This window comes from Bos taurus, chromosome 18 (assembly GCF_002263795.3).
Source record: "Bos taurus isolate L1 Dominette 01449 registration number 42190680 breed Hereford chromosome 18, ARS-UCD2.0, whole genome shotgun sequence".
In the NCBI taxonomy this organism is placed as follows: domain Eukaryota; kingdom Metazoa; phylum Chordata; class Mammalia; order Artiodactyla; family Bovidae; genus Bos; species Bos taurus.
In genome coordinates this window covers 26,699,020-26,712,775 of record NC_037345.1, presented here as the reverse complement: position 1 = coordinate 26,712,775, position 13,756 = coordinate 26,699,020, and the positions used below count along the sequence as shown (strand labels likewise).

The following is a 13,756-nucleotide window of genomic DNA, read 5'->3' as shown; positions in this document are numbered from 1 at the left end:
ATTCTTGCCTGGAGAACCCCAGGGACAGAGGAGCCTGGTGGGCTGCCATCTATGGAGTCGCACAGAGTCGGACACGACTGAAGTGACTTAGCAACAGCAGCAGCAGACCCTCAGTTATTCTTTATTTTCTTAACTCAGTTTCTAGCGGTCTTGGCATTCTCTCCCTCCACCTCCCTCTTTTTTTTTCCAGTACCTCCTGACTCCAGTTTCCACTTTAACTCATACTGTTAATATAAAGCATTATTTCAATTACCTGATAAAGAAAAAATTCTGCCCCCGTGCCCCCATCTTCCCTCTGTACTGTCTGGCCCTGCATGTGTTTGTAATCCTCTCCTGGCCTTGTCTACATCTAATTTACTTCCTTTCGGTTGAATGTTATCACAAGACAAAAATTGTTCTCACTTCGTGTTTACTGCAAATAGATAACCATTATCTCCAATGGGCCTGCTTGGTTCTATCTTAGGTGGTTCACATTCTGCAACTTGTTAATTATTTCATTTTATTTCTCTACATCAGGTTGGTTCCTTTCTGCATTGATGCTCAGATAAAGAGATGAAAACAAGTTTGTACTTTCATATGCCTTTTCAAACCGATTACCACTGGAAACAAACTGAGGCCCTTAAAATTTGTTTTGATTGTAAAGTTCAATGATCGCCATCAAAATTCTCTGACTGGCAAAGACAAAGACTTTCAGATTCCCCTTTACAGGGAAGTGAGTTAATTTCAGTGAGGGATCTCAGTCAAGTGAACCAAGGCTTGGTCAGTTCCAGAACACAGGGCTCCTTCATATGAGGGGTTATCTAGGGCAGCAGCTAGAGCATGAGGGATCAAAGGGCAAGGTTCAGGCAAATCCAGGAAAGAGAACAGTGGCCAGAGAAGAGAAAGCAGTTGCCTTATTCAAGGAAAGGCATTAGAATGAGAAAAGAAAGGAAATCAGTACTCTGGAATTTGGTAAACATAAGATAGATGGCAATGGCACCCCACTCCAGTACTCTTGCCTGGAAAATCCCATGGACGGAGGAGCCTGGAAGGCTGCAGTCCAAGGGGGTCACTGAGTGTCGGGCACGACTGAGCGACTTCACTTTCACTTTTCACTTTCATGCACTGGAGAAGGAAATGGTAACCCACTCCAGTGTTCTTGCCTGGAGAATCCCAGGGACGGCGGAGCCTGGTGGGCTGCCGTCTATGGGGTCGCACAGAGTCGGACACGACTGAAGTGACTTAGCAGCAGCAAGATAGATGGAGAGGATTTAGGTCACAAACAGTGAGCAAGGGAAAGTGTATTTAAAGTACCCTCTTCAGGGATGATGGTTAAATATCTGACCCCACTCCTAAGCATGTATCTGGAGAAAACCATAATTTGATATGTGCACCCTGTAATCACAGCAGCACTGTTTACAATAGCCATGACATGGAAGCAGTGTCCATTGACAGATGAATGGATGGAGATATAATACATATATACAATTGAATATTACTCAGCCATAAAAAGGAATGAAATAATGCCATTTGCAGCAACATGAATGGACCTAGAGATTACCATACCAAGTGAAGTCAGAGAAAAATCATACGATATCATATGATATCACTTATACGTGAAATCTAAAAAGGTGATACAAATTACTTTATTTACAAAACAGAAACAGACTCACAGACTTGAAAAACAAACTTATGGTTACCAAAGGGGAAAGGTGAGGGGGGTAGGGTAAATTAGGAGGTTGGGATTAACATATATACCCTGCTATATATAAAATAATCAACAAGGACCTACTGAACAGCATAGGGAACTCTACTCAATAATAGCCTGCACAGGAAAAGAATCTGAAAAATAATGGATATATATATATATATATATATATGGACGGAGGAGCCTGCTGGGCTGCAGTCCATGGGGTCACTAAGAGTCAGACTCGACTGAGCGACTTCACTTTCATGCCTTGGAGAAGGAAATGGCAACCCATTCCAGTGTTCTTGCCTGGAGAATCCCAGGGACGGGGAGCCTGGTGGGCTGCTGTCTATGGGGTCACACAGAGTCGGACACAACTGAAGTGACTTAGCAGCAGCAGCAGCATATATATATATAACTGAACCACTTTGCTGTACATCTGAAACTAATACAACATTGTAAATCAACTATATCCCAATATAAAATTAAATTAAAAATAAATAAATTACCCCCTTCAGGGATGATGGTCAAATATCTGAAAATAATATAACTCAAACTGAAGCAGATAAAGGCAGGTCCTTTTTTCTCATCCTGATTGTGACTTTTTGATTCTGTTGACCTGAAATAAATAGACTGCCTGATACGTCTCTGAAGATGGGTTTATTCATGATCAGCAGAGAATTGCAATTCAGGGTCTGCAACCATGGCAAGCCTCAGGCAAGGCCCCCCACAGCAAGAAAAGGAAAACATTTTTATAGAGAGGAAAAAGAAGCTGGGAGGGTCATAACAAACAAAGTCCATGGCTGTTCATTGGCTGAGTCCTTGCCAGGAAAGAAGAGGAGGTGTTCTCCTTCCTGCTGGGCTTGGCTCACCTCACAGGGTAAACCCTCCCCCTGCTGATCTCCCAACTCTAATCGAGGTTTCTGTTTATTAACTTTTTACAATTTCCATCCAAGAAAATTATACAAGAGCCTATAGAAGATTGCCCCAATAAAAAGCCTGCACTTTATCCATACCTGCCTCACACTTCACTTTACTCTCACATCTTCTCAACTCTCCACTTCTGTTTCTACCTCCAGCCCCCACAATATGGACCTAAACCATTCAGTTTCTTCTTTGCTTTGTTTTGATTACTCTGTGCACATGTGTGTGTGTGTATGCACGTGCACGTTTCTGGGCACACTAAGTTGCTTCTGTCGTGTCCAACTCTGTGCAACCCTATGGACTGTAGCCCGCCAGGCTCCTCTGTCCATGGAATTCTCCAGGCAAGAATACTGGAATGGGTTGCCAAGCCCTCCTCCAGGGGATCTTCCCAACCCAGGGATCAAACGCACATTTCTTATATTTCCTGCATTGGCAAGTGGGTACCACTAGTGCCACCTGGGAAGCCCCTTGACCACATATCCAACTAAAAATTTCATCTATTCCTCTCCTCAGTTATATATCCCATACATCTCTCTGCCGATAAGAGGTCTGAAAGGAAATATAAAGAAGAAACTCCTCCTCTTCCTCTTCCTGCTCCTCCTCTTCCTCCTTAACCTTGTGAATCAGCTCTGAAAAATAGAACTGAGAAGAAAGGGAACCTGCTTTTTCTGAGCGCCATATAAGTGCCCAGCACTTAAACACTTGACAGGCCTTATCCTTTTAAATCCCCACTATGTTTCAATTTCACAGTTGGGAAAGCTGAAATTCCTTAAAATAACAAAGCTGGTAGATGGAAGAGCTAGGATTTAGACACTAGTGATTCTAACTCCAAACACAATTTTTAACAAGTCCTAATTTATAATTGCACTTTGATGGCACAATATGAATCATCTCTCCACAACGTCTTCCATCACCCAGCTATTTCTTCCTTTGCTCAGTGTCTTTCTGACCCACCACAGGCACAAAGTGAACCAGGGAATCACTCTAGAAAGCAAATATTGGGTTGGCCAAAAATTTTGTCCAGGCTTTCTCATTACACCTTATGGGAAAACCTAAACAAGGTTTTAGGCCAACCGAGTACGTCCAAACCTCTTCATTCAGAACTCTGGGGCTCTGGTATGCTTTGCTTTTCTTGTGCATTCATTGAAATATAAAGTATTTTGTGATATGAATTCAGGAGTGGCATTTAGAGACCTAAAACCTGATACTTGGCTTTAAAATCCTATCCTGAGATAAATATCCTTCTTGTATGCCAAGAGGAAAAAAAATCAAGATGAAAAAGCAATGCATTTAATAATAATCCCAATGAACAGTAATGAAAGGAGCTGTGTGGCTGGGTTGATGCCAAGTCACCTCTGCCCTGTCTGACGCCGATCCACCACTTCTGTCTTCGGCTGTTTATTCAGTCCAAGGGCCTCACTCCCTGCTTGATATGCATCCCATGGGTTGCCAGGGCCAGATATCCTGAAATAAACCATCAAATGGACTCCAGGCAAACTTCTTGTTCCGGTTATGAATTTTGAGAAGTACAGAGAACCATCTGCAGACCAGAGTGTAGTCCTTTTAGGCATACTGAGGAAAGGTCAGCTTCCCTCTTCTGGAGGATGTATCTCCCCTAGTCCAGGAGCAAAGAGCAGAGGTGACACCTTCTGTGTTTATAATCTTGTTTGCAGCCTGGTTCAGAAAAAAGATCGTAGACTTTGTAGTCAGAAAGTCATGGGTTTAAGTCTGATCTCTGCCACCTATTCTATCTGCAACCTTATAATACATGCAACCTAAATATGTATACATCACACATAATATAATGACATGTGTCCACCATTAGGGGCTTCCCAGGTGGCGCTAGTGGTGAAGAATCCACCTGCCAATGAGCGAGACGTAAGAGCTGCAGGTTTGATTCCTGAGTCGGAAAGATACTCTGGAGGAGAACATGGCAACCCACTCCAGTATTCTTGCTTGGAGAATCCCATGGACAGAGGAGCCTGGTGGGCTACAGTCCATAGGGTTGCAAAGAGTCAGACACAAGTGAAGTGACCTAGCATGCACGCACATCCACTATTAGAGTATCATACAGATAGTTTCATGGCCCTAAAAATCCTCTGTGCTCTGTCTGTTCATCCCTCTCCCCTCACCCAATCCTGTCAACAAGCGATCTTTTTACTGTCTTCATTGTTATGCCCTGTCCATAATGTCATATAGTTTGTAGCCTTTTCAGATTGGCTTCTTTCATTTAGTAATATGCACTTAAGTTTCTTCCATACCTTTCATGGCTTGACAGCCTTTTGTTTTTAGCATCGAATCTACTGTTCACAGTGGTGAACATTTTTTAAACAGAAAAATCCAACTGAGATTTACTGCTTCAGAGTTTTTCCACATATTTTAACCTGGTCCTCAGGGTGATTCTGATGCACATCTGGGTCTGATAATTGTAAATATTTCTCCTGGATTTAAAAAGCATATACATTATAGCCAGACAAAACTATAATTTGAAAATATACATGCACCCCTATGTTCATAGCAGCACCATTTCCAATAACCATAAATAGAAACAACTTAATGTCCATCGATAGATGAATAGATAAAGAAGATGTGATAGATCGGTAGACAGACAATAGAGTGTTACTGAGTCCTAAAAAAGAACGAAATCATGACATTTGCAGCTACATGGAAGACCTAAAGATTACCATACTAAGCAAAGCAAGTCAGAAAGACAAAGATAAATATCATATGATATCATTTATAAGTGGAATTTAAAATAAAACGCAAATTAACTTATCTATGAAACAGAAACAGACTCATCAACATAGAGAAAAGACTTGCAGTTGTCAAGGGGAAGGGGGCTAAGGGAGGGCTGGACTGGGAGTTTGAGACTAGTGAATGGAAACTATTACATACAGGATGGATAAACAACAAGGTCCCACTATATAACACAGCAGAACTATATTCAACATCCTGTAATAAACCATAATAAACAAGAAAAAATAAAAGGCACATGTATTAACGCTCCCTAGATTTAAGATTCTTTTCCTTTGAGGGAAAAATGTTTATTTCCTCTAAGATGGGCAAGTCTATGCTCCATCCCAGTCGGTCAATGAGCCCTAGGACAAGAGAGAATACAGGAGAATCTAGACAGGATGGGTTCTTCCCTAATAAAGTAAGTTTTGCCTTTAGCTCTTGATCAGTTGGGAGGGAGGGAGGAAGAAGAGAAAAGGGCAATTTGTCAAGACAAAGTGGTAGAAAACAGGAAAAGTGCTAAAATTCTGACATCCTAATTTTTGCCACATGATAGGCACTCTGAAGAAATTGTCTCTTTAACTTTATTTCTATAGGAGGTAATATTTACCCATTTAAAAGGAAACTAAAAGCAGAAACTTTAACATTTGCAGATGAGAGAATGGGGATTCAATCTAATGTCTGCCTGTCTTCTTGTACATTTATTATTTTACCCATTCCAGATCTAGATCATATGATTTTTGAGTAAAAGGACCAACGGGTCCATTTTAAGCCTGCTGCTTGACAGACACAAAGTACACAATAAATATTTATGAAATACGTCCTAATGAATAGTTGTTCACAGGAGCATGCCTCCTCCTTTTGCCAGATTCACTCCAATAGAAAATGCAGAAAGATTAGTTAGTATTTCTGATGGGCCAGTGGTTAAGACGTTGTGCACCTAATGCAGGGGGCTTGGATTCAACCCCTAATCAGGGAACTAACTCCCACAGGCCACAACTAAAGATTCTGCATGCCACGATTAAAAAACAAAAATCCCACATGCCACAACGAAGATCAAAGATACCACATTCTGCAACTAAGACTTGGTACAGCCAAATAAATAAATAAAAATATATTGTTATGACCCAGGAATCCCACTACTGGGCAAATACGCTGAGGAAACCAGAAATGAAGAGGACGCATGTGCCCCCGCGTTCACTGCAGCACAATTCCAATAGCTAGGACAGGGAAGCAACCCGAATGTCCATCAGCAGATGAATGGATAAGGAATTGTGTACATACACACAATGCAATATTACTCAGCTATAAAAAGGAACGCACTTGAGTCAGTTCTAATGAGGTGGATGAACCTAGAGTCTATTATACAGAGTGAAGTAAGTCAGAAAGAGAAAGACAAATATCATATATCAATGCATACATATGGAATCTAGAAAGATGGTACTGATGATCCTAAGTACAGGACAACAAAGGAGAAACAGACATAAAGAACAGACTTTTGGACTCAGTGGAAGAAGGAGAGGGTAGGATGATTTGAGAGAATAGCATTGAAACATATACCTCACCATATGTAAAATAGATAGCCTTTGGAAGTTTGAATCACGTCACAGGGCAACCAAAGCCTGTACTTTATGACAACCTGGAGGAACAGGGTGGGGAAAGAGGTGGGAGGGGGGTAAAGGATGGAGGTAGATTAAAATGTATGCCTATGGCTGATTTGTGTTGATATATTGCGGACACCATCACAGTATTGTGGAGTAATTATCTTCCAATTAAAATAATAAATTTTTAAAAAATAAACTGTAAAACTATATATTTTTTAAAACAAAATCTAAAAAAATATTTCTGATATTTTATGTAATTCACTTTCTGATATTTTTTGATAGCATAGGCCCTAGACAGAGATATGTCTTAATGCTGTTGATGATTCAGAAAAGCCTGTTAAACCTCAGACTCATAATCACAGGAGGCAATAGTGGTTCATTTTCTAAGCTCGACCTGACACACCTTTTGATCAAGGAGAGCCAGGGTAATGGTACCTATGATTTATCACCCTTCCAGAAGAGCCACAGATCCCATTCTACTATGCCTCGAACACATTTATAGCTTCTTTAGACTAAGCATCAATTCCCTCAATGTTAAAAAACAGTAGACAATAAATAAAGACAAGAGTTTGCTTCTAAATATATGGAGGGTGTTTCCTTATAAATCCCCTCCGAGAGCTCCTAATGACTTATAGCTCATATTGTAGTCATAGAATGAGCTGCATTTGCCCCTGGGCCTTCTCAGGCTAGTAACACATTAGACATTTGGGATGTGCATTAATTCTCTCATACCATTCACTGCTTTATATTCCATAGAGCTAGCAGCTCAGTGCTAATGAGGTCAAAGTCCCAGGTTTGATTTCTCATGGGTACAAATGATTATCCCTCTCTTGTTTAGACATATAAGTATCACTGAAGCTTGCCAGCTCTGACTATGTTTTCTTCATGGACAAATTCTTCTAGAGAAAAGAGGGTCATTTCAACCTCTGGGTCTCAACATTCTACTCTATGAGAATAATAATAATAATAGATCCTTGCAGGTTCAATCCTTGGGTTGGGAAGATCACCTGGAGAAAGAAATGCCAACCCACTCCAGTAATCTTGCCTGGAAAATTCCATGGACAGAGGAGGCTGGCAGGCTACAGTCCACAGGGTTGCAAGAGTAGGACACAACTGAGCACGCATGAGAGACATATTTTATAATGTCCAAAGAAGTATCCAAGAAGATGCTGTATACATGTGTGCTTAATAAACATTATAGAAATAAAGGATAGGGGAAGGAAGAAAAGAGGGAGGAAGGGAGAAAGGGGAAGGGGGGGAAGAAAAGCCTTGGTAAGGTGGTATTAATAGAGTATCACTATGGCCTTTCATTGTTTATTCCTATCTAATGTATATCTTCTATTTTTTAATAATAGCAACCCAATATTTTTCTCAAGGAGCTAACTTTTTTCCACTTTGTGTTTATGTGCCTGGCACATGTCCTAGATCTAGAGGTGAAACCATACATATCACCATACATATCACAGGTCTCACCAATCCACTTAGTTCCATCTTTTGGACACAGTGATTATTGCAGGATTGAAATAGGCTTACATCAATTCAAAGCCAATTTCAAAGCAACTGGACAAGGGGTTTTCTCCAGAGACTTAGAAAGTGAAAAAGTGAGTCAGCATTCTCTTGGAACCATCTTGAATTGAGAGCTTGCCTGGAAATGAGAACAAAACATAACTGCAGAATCTAGAGATGTAGAGAACTCATTCCCAATGATGTTGTTTGAGCACCTGGATCTAGCTATACCCAAAGCTAATATTTTAAATTGTCAGCCCACAAACTTTCCTTTTTATTCAAAGCAGCTTAGAGTTGGGTTTCTATCACTGAGACTAGAAGAATCCTAATTAACACGGTTACAGAAAATAGGAAAGAGGTTAAAATACCTTAGCTCGCCACTGCATATCTTTCAGCCTATGCACAGGAAAAAAAGAACAAAAGTTACACAAAGAACACATTTAAATCTTGACTCTACTACTAGTCTTCTAACTGGGTTTAAACAAATTATTTAGTCTTTCAGAGCCTTGTCTTTGTATATGTAAAATGGAGAGATAGCTAACGACCATGTGGAATTACATAGAGAATTAAATAAAATGAAATACATTAAGAGGGTAGCACACTGTATGCACTCCATACACTACCTTCTACATCGCTAATTACCTTCTAGAAACCCAGAGATGAGAGGGGATTAGACAAGTTCTCAGGGATTGTGTTCTTGATGCTATCAGCTCACATAGAGTTTCAAGTTCAGTTTTCCATTCACTTGAGTTCCATTGCAGCGTGACTGACCAGATTACTCTCTCCAACCCCCTGTGGTTATTGTTTCATTCTCAATAAAACCCACAATCCTTTCATCAGTGTCTTTTATTTAATGGGGTGAGGGTGGGAGTCTGCCACAGAGAAAATATCTCAGGAAGTTGGAAGTGTGGTAAGATGGAAAAAAGAAATCCTGTGTCTAGTCTCATTCTCTGGAGAGCTTTACAAAGGCATGATGAATGAAGGCAGGAGGGACGTGAAGGTTTTGCACGGAGGGGTTTGGGAATAGCCAAGCAGTTCAATGTAAGAGACGGATGTGGCTTCGTCGACAGGAATGACACCAAGGTCTTCCTTGGTGTATTTGTACACCAGACCGCCATAAAGAAGAAGAACCCCAGAAGCACCTTGGCAGGGTAGGAGATGGAGAAAGTATGGAGTATGACATTGTTGAAAAAAGAAAAGATGGGGTAGGCAGCACATGTTACAGGGGCTGGTGGAATTACAGTGCAGAGCGGTCAGCGCGGACCACAAGCAGGTAGGCGTGGTCCATGCAGGGTCCTCCACGCCATGAGCAGCAGAGTTACCAAGATAGTGAGAGTGGCAGAAATTGAGGGATGGAAGTGTGCTCCCGGTGTCCACCTTACCACATGCAGAGACCGCCTAGGTGGGGACCACAGTATTCCAAGCCTCCTGCACACTGAGCAGGGACAGAGGGAGCTGACAACCAGGATGCAGAAAAAGGTAAGCCCATGAGAAAGAATATATATATCAGGTTAGAGACCAAACTTCTGCAGGGCTCCTCCTTGTCAGACAGCCTAGAGAGGAAGGCAATAAAGAAGAGAAGGAAAACCCAGGACACCAGACCAAGGTCAATGGCCACCTCAATATGGATACTGCTGCAACTTCAACTACTGACGCAGACACCCAGAAAACCCTCAACCAAAGGACAACAAAGAGACAAATACAGTCCATCCACCCACTGAGAATTCATCCACTCCCAGGGCTGACTGAGTAGGGCAGTGCTAAGTCAATGCCAGCCTGTCACCACTGCAGTCATCCAGTTTAATCATCCAAGAAGAAGAAATGAACATGAGATTCCAGCAGTAAGAAATGAACAGAAGATAGGAGCTGAAGACCTTAACTGGTTACTTTTTGCCCATTGACCAAATGACTAGAACTATCTGCACTGTCCCTGCAGCATGGGGTTTTCATTTTTACCTAAAGACATCTCTTTTTGGTAATGACAAATGTGTTTGTTTTTTTGTTTGTTTGTTTGTTTGTTTGTTTTTGAAGCCTGGTTTTTCTCAATACAGCATTAAAGGTTTTAAATTGTTTCATATCTATGAAGCTGGGATTTTTAAGGACCTCATTTTTAAGTTGTAAATGAAAGTTTACAACTTGATTTTTTCAAAAAAAGTCAACAAACTGAAAACACCATCTTAATAAAGGTCTTAACTTGCAAAAGGATTTGTTTAAGTTAAAAAAAGAGAATAACATTACATTACCTGTCCTGGCTTACAGAGACCTATCCAATCAGTTCAGTTCAGTTCAGTTGCTCAATCGTGTCCGACTCTTTGCGACCCCATGAATTGCAGCACGCCAGGCCTCCCTGTCCATCACCAACTCCCGGAGTTCACCCAAACCTATGTCCATCAAGTCAGTGATGCCATCCAGCCATCTCATCCTCTGTCTTCCCCTTCTCTTCCTGCCCCCAATCCCTCCCAGCATCAGAGTCTTTTCCAAAGAGTCAACTCTTATCATGAGGTGACCAGAGTATTGGAGTTTCAGCTTTAGCATCAGTCCTATCCAATCTGGTCCTCTCTAATCTTTCTGATCCTATCTATTGCCACATTTCCACTCTGCTTCAGAAAGCATCCATAAAGCCTTGGCATTAATTGTCTCCTCTTACTGACATGCTCTTCCTCTAATCTTTGCAGGATTAGTTCCTTCTCGTCACTCAGTTCCCAGCCTGTTACCTTCTCAGGGAGGCTTTTCTTGACTAAACAGAGGCACCCAGCCACTCTGTTACATCATCCTATATTAATTATCACTGTGGTATCTATTATTTTTCATTTTTTCATGTTGTTTATATTTGTTTTCCTCCATTAGAAAGTAAGCTCTTTAAGGGCAGAGATTCTGTTTGTCATTCTTTGCTGTTTTTCTGTCATCAGAAACAGTGTCAGAAACAGAGTCGGTGCTCAATAAATGCTCATTAAGTAGCCATATGGGGCTTCCCAGGTGGTGCTTGTGGTAAAGAATCTTCCTGCCAATGCAGGAGACGTAAAAGATACAGGTTCAATCCCTGGATCAGAAAGATTTCCTGGAGAAGGGCATGGCAATCCACTCCAGTATTCTTGCCTGGAAAATGCCATAGGCAGGGGAGCCTTGCAGTCTACAGTCCATGGAGCTACAAAGAGTCGGACACGACTGAGCAACTGATCACAAGACAAGTTAGACATATTCATGCATAAATAAGTTGTAGAGAGAGGTCTTGTTCAACACATAGTGATTCCTCTTGGCATTCAAGGCCCCCACTGTCTCCAAAGAGCTCAACATCTCCACCCAAATATTACATCTTGGCATGTCAATGAAAAGCTCAATGGTCAGTAGGATAGCCCAGACCTGAAGGAGCCGAGAATTTAGAGAACAAACATATCCCAGAGATAGACAGAAAAAACAAGAAGAACCCAGGTACAAGTAGTAACAGAAAGAAGGAAAAAGTGGAATCCAGGTAAACCAAGCAAGCACACACCGACATCCGTAGGTGCCAGGTACTTCACTATACCCTGGAAAGATAAGAGATGCGATAGTCCTCATCTGAAGTGCCCACATGGTCCCTGATGACTCTACCTGAGAGGCCCAGCAGGAAGGGGCATCATCTGGGTGACCCGACAGATGGGCTGAACAACCTGAGCAGAGTGGCCAGAGCTAAGAGAATTTCATCTTAGAGATGACAATCACCAGGCAAACAACATAGTCAGGGACCAAACCAGTGGCCCCCATTTCCCTACAACAGGAATAGGTTCATCTTTACCTGTATCGCTTACTGGGCTTCGATTCAGCACGGGATCCCATAGTCAAAAAGTGTTTGAAGCCACTGTGTATAAGGCAGATTGACATCTCGGGCTAGTTTAACAGCGAAAGAGTTTCACTACATTCCATTATTTAAAGACAATATTTGCTTGAAACCTCTTCCACTTCTGTCTTTAAGAAATAGGTAAATAGAAGCAATGCACCAACATTCTCATTTTCAAGTCCCCAGTGGGTTTCACTGTCACAATCACCTGGGTTATCAGGTTCCTACCTCAGCAATTGCTGGACAGGTGAGACCCGGAACATCCCACTCCAGTTGGAACAGAGCTGTCTCATTCTTCAGAACAGAAGAAGTGAAAGTGAAGTCACTCAGTCATGTCCGACTCTTTGTGACCCCATGGACTATAGCCTATCAGGTTCCTCCGTACATGGGATTTTCCAGGCAAGAATACTCAAGTGAGTTGCCATTTCCTTCTCCAGGCGATCTTCCCAACCCAGGGATTGAACCCAGGTCTCCTGCATTGTGGGCAAACGCTTTACTATCTGAGCCACCAGGAAAGTCCAACAAAAGCTGGTATTGATTTCTCTATGAGCAACAGTATTTAGCTCTTTTGCTTTCAGTCTGAGGGGCCCTGGAAGCTTCAGGTACTTTTCCTGGAAGAGAGTAGGCATCCTTTTTCTCCCTTGGCCTTGGGATGTTTGTTCCCCTGGTTTCTTAGATAGGCAACAGGAAGCAACTTTCATGAGCTGAAAGGCCAGACTACAAAAAAGCAGTAAGTCGGGTGTTTACAAATTTTTCACACTCTCACCTGCCGTCATGGGTTAGTCTTTACCAAGATGGCCATTCTGACTCACTAATTTTTTTACTGGAGTATAATTGCTTTACTGTGTTAGTTTCTGCTATACAGTGACATGAATCAGCTATATGCATAGATATATTCCCTCTCACCTGAACCTCCCTCCCTCTCATACTGCCCCTCTAGGTCATCACAGAGCACTGAGCAGACCTCCCTGTGTTACACAGCAGCTTCGCACCATCTATTTTATACATGGTAGTGTATTTATGACCAACCTAAGTGAAAGTGAAGTCGCTCAGTTGTGTCCGACTCTTTGCGACTCCATGGACTGTAGCCTACCAGGCTCCTCTGTCCATGGGATTTTCCAGGCAATAGTACTGGAGTGGATTGCCATTTCCTTCTCCAGGGGATCTTCCTGACCCAGGGATCGAACCCAGGTCTCCTGCATTGTAGACAGACGCTTTACCGTCTGAGCCACCATACATGGTAGTGTATTTATGACCAACCTAGACAGCATATTAAAAAGCAGAGACATTACTTTGCCAACAAAGGTTCATCTAGTCAAGGCTATGGTTTTTCCAGTAGTCATGTATGGATGTGAGAGTTGGACTATAAAGAAAGCTGAGTGCCAAAGACTTGACGCTTTTGAACTGTGGTGTTAGAGAAAACTCTTGAGTCCCTTGGACTGCAAGGAGATCCAACCAGTCCATCCTAAACGAAATCAGTCCTGAATGTTCATTGGAAGGACTGATGTT

General features: G+C 41.9%; 1 pseudogene; it reads left to right on the top strand.

Annotated features, from left to right (window-relative positions):
• Nucleotides 1–5,648: 5,648 nt before the first annotated feature.
• Nucleotides 5,649–10,395, top strand: LOC112442397 (Y-box-binding protein 1-like; annotated as a pseudogene).
• Nucleotides 10,396–13,756: the final 3,361 nt, after the last annotated feature.